General features: G+C 61.3%; 1 long non-coding RNA gene across 3 annotated transcripts; it reads right to left on the bottom strand.

The window, feature by feature from the left end:
- Nucleotides 1–1,067: 1,067 nt before the first annotated feature.
- Nucleotides 1,068–9,082, bottom strand: LOC149123669 (uncharacterized). Of its 3 annotated transcripts, none has more exons than XR_016213825.1 (2): nt 8,778–9,082; nt 1,068–1,639 (listed from the first exon to the last, which is right to left on the bottom strand). It is a non-coding gene; the product is annotated as an uncharacterized LOC149123669 (long non-coding RNA). The 3 variants fall into 3 exon arrangements; XR_016213826.1 differs by lacking the exon at nt 8,778–9,082 and adding an exon at nt 2,530–3,308; XR_016213827.1 differs by lacking the exon at nt 8,778–9,082 and adding an exon at nt 2,031–2,501.
- Between the last annotated feature and the right edge of the window lie 1,246 nt (nt 9,083–10,328).

Below are 10,328 nucleotides of genomic sequence, written 5' to 3'. Positions count from 1 at the left end.
ACAGCAGGACAAGACGCAGGCCCCAGACACTGGTGGGTGCGGGACACCAAGCCAACTGTGTCAGCCGTCACTTAGCCTGTCAGCAGCCCAAAGGCACCAGGGAAAGACAGACCGCAACAGTGGATCAAAACACAGCACCCCGAGGGGCCGCCGCCCAGGGGCGTGGCTGAGCAGGGGGAGACGCCGAAGTCCTGTCACACAGAGGTGGCTCTGGCCGCCAGCTGTGGTTTCAGAAGCCAGCAGAGGACTCCGACGTCTCCACAGAAAGGCAGGCGTGTCCGGGGTGATGCGCGTGCCAGCACGCTCATCTGCTCATCACACAGTGCACAGTGCACGCAACAGGCGTGACTATCGTGTGTCAGTTAAAAATTGTTAAGTAGGGGCTGGTGCTGTGGCGTAGCAGATACCAGATGGGCGCCAGTTCAAGTCCTGGCTGCTCCACTTCCGATCCAGCTCCCTGCTACGGCCTGGGAAAGCAGTAGAAGATGGCCCAAGTCCTTGGGCCCCTGCACCCACGTGTGAGACCCGGAAGAAGCTCCTGGCTCCTGGCTTTGGATCAGCACAGCTCCAGTCACTTCAGCCATCTGGGGAGTGAACCAGCAGATGGAAGACCTCTCTCTCTCTCTCTCTCTCTCTCTCTCTCTCTCTCTGCCTCCCTGTAACTCTGCCTTCAAATAAATAAATATTTTTTAAAAATAAACAAATAAAATTGCTAAGTGGTGGCAAGCGTTTCTTCTAATGGGTAGGATGTCCACGCTCCGTGTCGGAGCACCGAGCCCCACCCCTGGCTCCGCCTTGGGAGGAAGCAGTGGGGCTCCTGGGCCGTGTCCCCGCCCTCCATGGGAGAGCCGGATTGAGCTTCTGGCTCCCAGCTTCAGCCTGGCCCGGTCCTGGCTGTCGTGGGCATTCGGGGAGTGAGCCAGAAGGGGAGACTCTGTTTCTCTCTGCCTCTCAAATAAATAAACCTAAAATAATCTTAGAAAAAAGGCCCAAGTACATGTTGTCTACAGGAAACCCACTTTAAATATAAAGATGCATACGAGACACTTCAAATGCTTCATGGAAAATGGAATCAAGACAAGTTTATTCTGGTGCAAAAAACTTGAAATCCATGCGTAGTTTTTTCCAAATACTCATTTTCTACGAACTTTTGAAGGTTCTTCATAGAGTAAAAGCAAATGATGGAGAAAGAGATACCAGGGTGACCCTAATCAGGCAAATGTGGGGGATAAGGTGACTCCAGACAGACACATTTCAGGGGAGCTCTAAGGACAAGGAGGGCCGTTACACAGGTCAGAGGGCCAGCCCTCCAAGAACACGTGACACCCCCCAGCACGCGTGAGCCTGCCAGCAGAGCGTGAGGACACACGGGGCAAACGGGTGGCCCTGCGAGATGACACAGAGGGGTCCACTGTCGTGGCCGGAGGCGTGGACACCCTCTCAGAAGGGCAGAGCCCGCGTGGGCAGGGCGGGACTCAGCACCGCCACTCAGCTGGGTGTGACTGGCAGCTGGGGTTACGTGGTCCAACGACAGCAGAACACGTTCTCCTCTGGTTCACGGGCAGGGGGCGCACGGCCGCACATACGACGGGGCAGAGATCAGCGTCTGCGCTCAGACCGCGTGGACTTAGCTGGAAACCTACGGCAGACAGAGCGCCAAGAAATCACCAAATACGTGGAGGTCAGGAAAACCTCTAATATCACACTGGCCAAAGAAGGAATAGCAAGATACGTTTTTAAATATTTTGAACTAAAAACACAATTTATCAAAGTTCAGAGGATACAACAAAGGCAGTGCCGAGAAGGAAATTCGTAGCACTGGGTGCGTATCTCAGAGTAGGAAGATCTAAAATCACCAATCAGCGCTTCCACTTCAGGAAACGAGAATCAGAATAAATTAAATCCAAATCAACTGAAATAAAACAAAGAATAAAAATTAGAGCACATATCAGTGAAACTTAGAGTATAAACAAATCAACAGAGAAAATTCATGAAACCAAAGGCTGTTTCTTTTTAAAAAAAATAATTACTTATTTGAAAGGCAGAGTCACAGAGAGGCAGAGGCAGAGAGAGAGATCCTCCGTCCACTGGTTTACTCCCCGAATGGCTCCAACGGCCGGAGCTGAGCCGGTCTGAAGCCAGGAGTCAGGAGCTTCTTCTGGGTCTCCCACGCGGGTGCAGGGGCCCAAGCACTTGGGCCGTCTTCTACTGCTTCCCCAGGCCACAGCAGAGAGCTGGATCAGCTGTGGAGCAGCCGGGACTCAGAGCGGCACCCACATGGATGCCAGCACTGCAGGCAGCAGCTTTACCCACAATGCCACAGCACCGGCCCCACAGCTGGTTCTTGGAAAAGATAAATAAAATCACTGAAGTAGCCAGGCAACTAATCAAAAAAGCGGACAAGGAAGGGGCGTCCCTGCAGACAGTGTGGACACCAGAGGATAAGAGGTTCCTGTGACGATTCCATGCCCACTGTGTTCCTGGACGAAATGGACCAGTTCCCCGGAAGACACGACCTGCAAAACTCACCGGAGAGGGACGAGCCAGCCAGTATCCACCCAAGAAAGCTGACAAATGAAACTAGGAACTTTCCAAAACGGACAGCACCAGGCTTGGGTGATTTTGGTAAATTCTGCCCAACAGCTGAGGAAGGAATCCTATCAGTTCTGCACCATTTCTTTCAAAAGCTGGGAAGAGAGGGACTACTCCCGACTCCTATGGTGAGTCCAGCGTCACCTTCATGCCAGAGACATCACAAGGGAACCACAGAGCTGTATCTTCATCGCCAGCGCCTGCGGCAAAAAAGCCTCAACAAAACATTAGCAAATCAGACGCCACCACGCACAGAGCTGATTCCGCACTACAATTAGCTGAGATTTACCCCAGGTATGCAAGGCTGGCTCAATATTCAGAAGCTAATTAGCGCAATCCATCACGCCAACAAACTAAGGAAGGAAAATGACAGCACTAAATCAATGGGTGCACAAAAGCTGCTGACAAAATCCATCGCCCATTCGTGGTTAATGAAAACGCTCAGAAACTACGGAAACAGCAGCTCCTCAGCCTGGCGGAGAACACCAGCAAGCAGCCGGCCTCACTCTACCCAGAGCACCGTGGCGCTCCCTCCGAAGCTCAGGACGCGCCGAGGGTCCGGCTCTGGGTCTTTCCCGCGTCAACCCTCGCAGCAAGACCCGGAAGGAAAGAAACAGCACCGGAGTCGGGAGGAAGAACTACAGCTCTCTGTCTGCCGACGGCGTTGTCTGTGCAGGAAATCCAGAAGAGCTGACCAAGGTCACGGGTTCTAAAACTGGTCCACCCCAAGCGTCCACTGCTGCCTGCATACCAGAGAGTGCATGGGAAATAAAGGTTTTGTAAAGATTTATTCTATTTATTTGAAAGGCAGAGTCATAGAGGGAGAGAGGAGATGCAGAGAGAGAGAGAGAGAGAGAGCTTCCATCTGCTGGTTCACCCCCAAAATGGCCACAACAGGGCCAGACCGAAGCCAGGAGCAGGAGTTTCTTCCAGGTCTCCAATGTGGGTGCAGGGGCCCCACCACACGGGCCATCCTCCACTGCTTTCCCAGGTGCATTAGCAGAGAGCTGGATCAGAAGGGCAGCAGCTGGGACGTGAACAGGTGCCCACGTGGGATTCCACCTTCGCCGGCAGTGGCTCTTCCTGCTACGCCACAACACCAGCCTCAGAAGTAAAATTTGAAGTTAACAATGCAATACAACCTACATTCATCTCCCAAGAAAGGAGATGTATTGGTGTAAATCTACCTAAACATGTAGAAGATCTATATGAGGAAAGCCACGAGACGCGGATGAAAGGAATCCGGGGGCTAGCTAAAGAAGTAAATACACCAACAAATGTCCCCGGATAACAAGACCTGGCACTGTCAAGAGGCCGGTTCTTCCCAGATTCAGTGCAATCCCAGGGAAAATCTCAGCAAGTGATTTTGTGGCGTCAACAACCGTTTCTATGGAAAAGCAAAAGTCCCTGGACGGCCAACCCAGTACCAAGGACAAGGACAGCCGACGGAAACCCCAAGCCTCCAGACTTCTGCGGAACTACAGCCTTAGGACAGGGCGGGCGGGTGCAGCACAGAGCTGGACGGGGGCTCAGAAACAGACCCACAGCCAGCTGACCCCCCCCCCCAGTGCCCACAGTCAGCAGAGGAGCCAAAGGCGACTCGCACCAGCGGCAGGCTCCGTGAGAGACTGAGCCGCTGAGCCCCGTTACAACCCAGGGAATGAGAAGACGCACACAGCCCGGGAGAGGGCATTCGTAAACTTGCTGTCTGATGAAAGACTTCTAACACACAGACTCCTAAAAGCTGACAGCTAGAAAACAAACAGCCTAATTAAAGCAGTCAAAGGCTTAATCACTTCCCCCAGCTAAAATAAGGATCCAGGACAGATCACATAGAAACACGCTTCCCACACGTGGCTCAGCTCACACGTCTGCAGCACCCTCTCTGGGAGACAGGACGTCCACAGAGGAGGTTCAGTATCACCAAGCTTTGTGTTTTCACATCAAGTCCAGGTTTTCTGTTGCGGAAAGGTCACACGAATCCACAACAGGAAAAAGGGGTGCGCCAGGCGGCGCCGGGGACCCCTCGGTGGAGCCGGATTGCGGGGCCTGGCGGGAGGTGCTGTGCCGTCAGGACCGTGCCTCCCGCCGCAGCCCTCAGGCTTCTGCAGGCTCCGCTCTGTTCTGTGCCAGCTCTGCTGGGAGCCTGGGCCACGGATGGCCGCCGGGGCACTTCCAAGGGGGCAGAGCGGCCCAAGGCGGCGAGCCGGGAACAAGGTCCATGGTGTGTGCTGGGACCGTGGCTTTGCGAGGAGCCCACCAGCACCGGTCCTCAGCGAGGCTGGGAGCTCCGTGGGAAGCCTGCCCTGGGCACCTGCCGGGGCTGCGTCCCCTTCTGGAGCAGTCACACCTGGCAGATGACAGCTGTGCAGCCTGAGGGACCCCCGGGGCAGAGGAGCCAGGCGCTGGGGCAGGGGATCCGACCCGGAGCTCAGCAGGTACAGGCGTTTTTTACTCATTTATTTATTTGAGAAGAGAGTTGGGGTAGAGATAAAGGGAGAGACACCCCCCACCCTCCGATTCCCTCCCCAAATGCCCACAACAGTGAGGGCTGACCGTGAAGGGTGGGCAGGGGTCTCCCCCACCCCTCCCGTGGGCTCAGATTAGCCGAGGTTAATGCAGCGTCCAGCAGGCCCGGGCCCCAGGCTTTGGTCAGGGAGGCAGCCTGGGTCTCCCCGTGTGACACACGAGGCTGAGAACTGACTCCTGCACTTCCCGGCCCAGGCACGGCACCCTGCGCAGGACACTGGCGGCCCAGGGCTGTCAGACCCAGGGCGCGGCTGACCACTTCCCTGCTGGCCCGCAGCAGCCCCCCACCGCTGCTGACCACTTCCCCCGTGACACCCCCGTGCGTCTGTCGGCTGAGAGCCAGGGCCCTGGTGCAGAGGACACGTCCAGTGTCTGCAGATCTGGCCTGGGATCGAGGCACAGCAGAGCTAGGTCCACTCAGCCTCATTTCAAGTCTTTACAGAGGGAGACTCCTTTAGGAGAGGAAGGGGAGGGCAGAGGGCAATGGGCGGCGACACCCAGACCACCTTGGGCGGCGGCCAGCGGAACCTCTGTACAGATGGGGAGAGCAGGCCAGGAGGAAGAGGGGCTCTCCCCGGGGTGCCAGGGCCACTTTACCGTGGCCAAGCAGATGCGGCCAGCCTCCCTGGGGCTGCTCGGCCCCTCCTCACCAGGTGCCCCCCCCACCTCCCTGTGGCTCTTTTTAAACCTTTGGAGAGTTCAAAGGTCAAACTGGAAGGCTTCCCACAGTGAGGTAAACCCGCAGGTTTCCAGCCAGAGGGTCTGTAACCGCCCGGGGAAGTCGGCCCTCTGGACTGTCGTCCTGATCGGCGAGCTGACCTCCGGGAGGCGCTCCATCCCGGGCCGCGAGCAGCCGGAACGCTCCCCGCCCCGCGGTTTCTCACCCACGGCACTGTGCACGCGCCTCAGGCAGGCCTGGGCAGGAGTGTGGACAGAACATCCCAGTGAGGGAAAGGCGGGATTAACCCTCAGGACCCTGGCCTCAGACAGAGCTCGGCCCGCGCCGTCCCAGACACCTGTCCATCCAGGCGGTCCGTCCATCCAGGGCAGCTGGTCTGTCCAAGGGCCCGTCCGCCTGCTGCCCGACCACTGTCCACAGAGTGTCAGCAGGCTCCACACGGCTCTGACATGGTCCCCATATGGCCCCACACGGCTCCCACATAGTCCCACACGGCCCCACACGGCTCCACACAGCATGGCCCCCACATGGTCCACACGGCCTCCACATAGCACGGCCCCTGCACGGCCCCCACATGGCCCCACACGGCTCCACACAGCCCCGCAGGGCTCCACACAGCACGGCCCCACACGGCCGCCTGCCAACCCGGGGGAGGCTGGGCATGCTTGCTCTGACATCCCTGTCTTCCACGCGTGTTCTCGGGACCTGGCAAGCCCTGGTCGGAACGCCCCGGCACGGTTACTGTGAGGTTTGCCAACTCAGAGTGGGTTTCCTCAAAGCAAAGTTTGCACAGCCGGCTGGGGTGGAGCTGAGGCTGAGGGGGCGCAGGTGCCCTGTGCTGGCCGCAGTCCTGGGACCCCTAGAGGACTCCTCCAAGGGAGAGACCCTGACCCTTGGACCCGGCCGTGGAGTGGGGCAGGCGTGGGGACGAGGGGGACCCGGCCTGGAGCGGGGCAGGCGTGGGGACGAGGGGGACCCGGCCTGGAGCGGGGCAGGCGTGGGGACGAGGGGGACCCGGCCTGGAGCGGGGCAGGCGTGGGGACGAGGGGGACCCGGCCTGGAGCGGGGCAGGCGTGGGGACGAGGGGGACCCGGCCTGGAGCGGGGCAGGCTGGGGACGAGGGGGACCCGGCCTGGAGCGGGGCAGGCTGGGGACGAGGGGGACCCGGCCTGGAGCGGGGCAGGCGTGGGGACGAGGGGGACCCTGCCGGGCCACAGGCAGGGGCGTCGGGTCAGACCCGAGATGAGAAGCCAGCGCCTCCCACAGGCAGAGGCCACGTGGCCTGCTAGGGAGCTCAGTGCTCGGTGGCCAAGCGACCTCAGAGCTGTGGGCGCTGGCTCCCCACTGACCCTTCTTCCGCACAAGTGTGACCCCGAAATCCCTTTTGGAGCAGATGAGCAGAAACGACCCAGCCAGCCAGGGCACCCCCCCCCCCGACACCTGTGCCCTTCCCCCACGGCCTCAGAGAAGCGGCGTAAAACAGAGCGCAGAGGCGTGCGCGTGCGCGAAAGCCCTCTTCAACAGCGTGACCGCGAGGCCGACGCGCGCCTGCGCCCGCCGTGCCCTCGACCACAGCAGCGCCGGCAGCTCCCGCGGACGCTGGATTTTCAGACCTTTGCAGCACCTGCAGGGTGGCACGAAACCACGATTTCTGGGCACACGAGATTCACCCGCCGCCAAAGAAATGCCAGGCTTCCTTGGAGGCCCTGACCCTGCCCTGAGCCGGGTCCCGGCAGCCCTCGGCAGGGGGACTCAGGCCCCAGACGGCTCAGGAGGGGACCCCGACAGCCCCTGGGCGGAGCTCTGCTGCTCAGGCCCCAGCCCCCCCAGGATGCTCCCCCCAAGATGCCCCTCAGGATGCCCCCCCAAGGAGGCTCTGGCAGGCCCAGGGCTCACCTCCTGAGGGGCAGCCTGACTGCTGATGGGGCCTGACCCCTCCCACGCACTCAGCAGCCACTCCAGGCCCCCGAGGCAGTGTGCACCCAGGAGGAGGCCATGAGCCTCAGGCCCAGGCCCCACCCCAGGGCTCTCTCTTGTTGAAGCAGAGACCAGTGGCCAGGGCGTGGCCTGTCCGCCCACTTCCCCAGGACACAGTGCTCTCAGCCCTGACCGTCCCACATCCCAGGAAGCCCTCTTGTCAGACCCCTGGGCCGTCCAAGTGCCTTCAGGGGGGCTGGCCGTGTGGTGGGTGACCCAGCAGGCAGTAGACAGAGCACACACAGGAGCCAGGCGAGGTCCTGGCTCTGCCTCTCTGGAGCCGCAGGCGCGGCCGCTCACCGAGAGGCATCACGCAGCAAGAGGTGCCCCCCCCCCCCGCCCCGGTCAGGTCAGCTCCAGGGCAGGAGACGCCCACCCATGCCCCCGGGTCAGAGCCAGCAACCCTCCCCGGCTCTCCCTGGCTCTCTGGCCCCCGGTTCTGGGAGAAATGCGACGGGGGAGGGGCGTGTTTCCACACCAGAGGTGCCTGGTCAGCATGCACTCGGCCCCCTGGCCTGTGGGCAGCGCGCCCCGGGCTGTGCGTCCGGCAGCCAAGCACCCCTCCCGGAAAGGGGCTCAAGCGCCATTTCCTAAGACCCCTACCTCTGGGAAACGCCCCTCCCCGGGGTGACTCCACCAACCTTCCAGGGGCCCCTGGGGCCCTGGGCCCTGTGGCCCGACCCCCTCAGTGCCCAGTCAGGCTTATCACAGGACTCGGGCCCCCAGGGAGCCGGGCGGAGTTCACGGGGGTCAGGCCGCCGTCCGTTTGCATTCCAGGGGCCGTGGGTCCAGGCGCGGCTGGGGCGGGAGGGAGTGAAGGCTGGGATCTAATGACATTTCCCTTCCCTGAGTCCGCCGATCGCACGCTAAGAGCTACTCTCCCTCAATCACGCTCAGCCTCCAAGTCCTCTCCACCACGCACCTCTCGGAGATGCGCACATCTTTCCAAATTAGCCCTGAGCTGAGAGCGAGACAGCGAGAGTTGTGCTAATTTACTTACCCCAGCCGCGAAGCCAGCGCCAGGCTCGCATTTGCTTCCCGCGAGCCAGCATTCATTAAGTGTGGAGGACGTTCCGGGCCTCAGGGACACATCCTGCTGCCCACTCGGTCTCGCAGCCTCTGAGGTCAGAGACAGGAAACAGGGTGCAGCTCCCGCCCCTCCAGCGCCACGGGAGGCTCCACTCCCACGCCAGCTCTCAGCACCTGTTACAGCAACACGCAGGCCGCCTGCAGTGCCTGCTCCCGATCCAAAGAACCAGGAGGCTTTTCAGAGCCAGGGGCACGGGTGCTGACAACCACGCCTGCGACGTGCGGGGCCTCGAGCCCGCCCACCTGGCCCCCAGCCTGGCCACAGCGGCGCTCCTGGGCCGCTCCAGGTTCAGAGGCGCGGGGTGTTGGGGCCCCCTGCAGATTCCTTCAGAAACCTTTGAGTGTGGTCTGGGAACTTCCTTCCGCTGCACTTCCATGCCGGGAGCTGCCCCCTCGGGCACGGGGCCATGCTGTGTGTCGGAGGCCCCACTCGGTCCACCCTGAGACACGGATGCGCAGATGCCCACGGGGGCAGGGAGGCCTGCAGAGGACAGTGGCCGTGCCGCTAGCTCAGGAGCCTAAAGCAGGAACAGGCAGGCAAAGAGCCCAAGAGGGAGACAGGCATGGAGGGAAAGCCAGGGGCACCGCGGCGGCCTGGGGAGGCGAGCGGCCAGCCCCCGGCACCCGGCACCCAGCACCGCGCAGGCCAGGCCCCACGCGGGTTCCCGGCGTCTGAGCGAGCGCGGCTCAGATTCTCCTTCAGTGAAGGGCACAGGGCACTGCCCGTGGGGTTCACCCACTCAGGAAAAGTCCTGGTCATGGCCCCCAGTGTCCCCCAAAAGGAGAGGCCCACGTAACAGGGCGGCTGTGACGGGAACACCTGTCCACATGACCTGGGGTCCATCGGGTCACAGGGTACAGGGCTCCCACACAACCTGGCTCACAGGCACCCCTGTTCTCTGACAGCCCGCTGAGCCCCGGGGCCGTCCTCCTGCAGTGTGGGGAGTGCTGGCGGGGGAGGGGCTGTCAGCCCGCCAGGTGCGCTCTGAGTGTGCGCTTCCAAGCATGTGTCTGCGACAGAGTGCGCTCCCCTTGTCCACTCACCAGATGCCCCGATGGCCAGGGGACCCAGGGAGCTGGTGCTCAGTCCCGGTCTCCCACGTGAGTGGCAGGGCACCTCCCAGGGTGCCCACTGGCTGGCAGCTGGGGTTAGGAGCTCTGAACCCCAGGCCATCTGATGGGGTCTGGGCCAGGGGCCGGCGCCCGGGATGCTGGGCAGCTCCGCTGGGGGCTGAGTTCAGCCTGGAGCCCACGTGCCCCGAGGTCCTTCCCTGTGTAGAAGCAGCTGCCAGCCATGCCCCTTCCATCTGGCCCTCACCCTGACCCACTCCGCCAAGTGGCCAGCTCTCAGGAGCCGCAGGGTGGAGGAGGCCCAGGCCAGGGGTGGCCAGTGCAGCCCAGCCTGGCCAGTGAGGGCCCAGGAAGTCCAAGCACCCATCGTGCCCTCGGGGTGCCAGCCACA

The sequence above is a fragment of the Oryctolagus cuniculus genome, chromosome 10, assembly GCF_051225735.1.
Source record: "Oryctolagus cuniculus isolate XC-2025 breed Fujian yellow rabbit chromosome 10, ASM5122573v1, whole genome shotgun sequence".
Classification (NCBI taxonomy): Eukaryota; Metazoa; Chordata; class Mammalia; order Lagomorpha; family Leporidae; genus Oryctolagus; species Oryctolagus cuniculus.
This window is presented reverse-complemented; position numbering and strand designations above follow the sequence as displayed.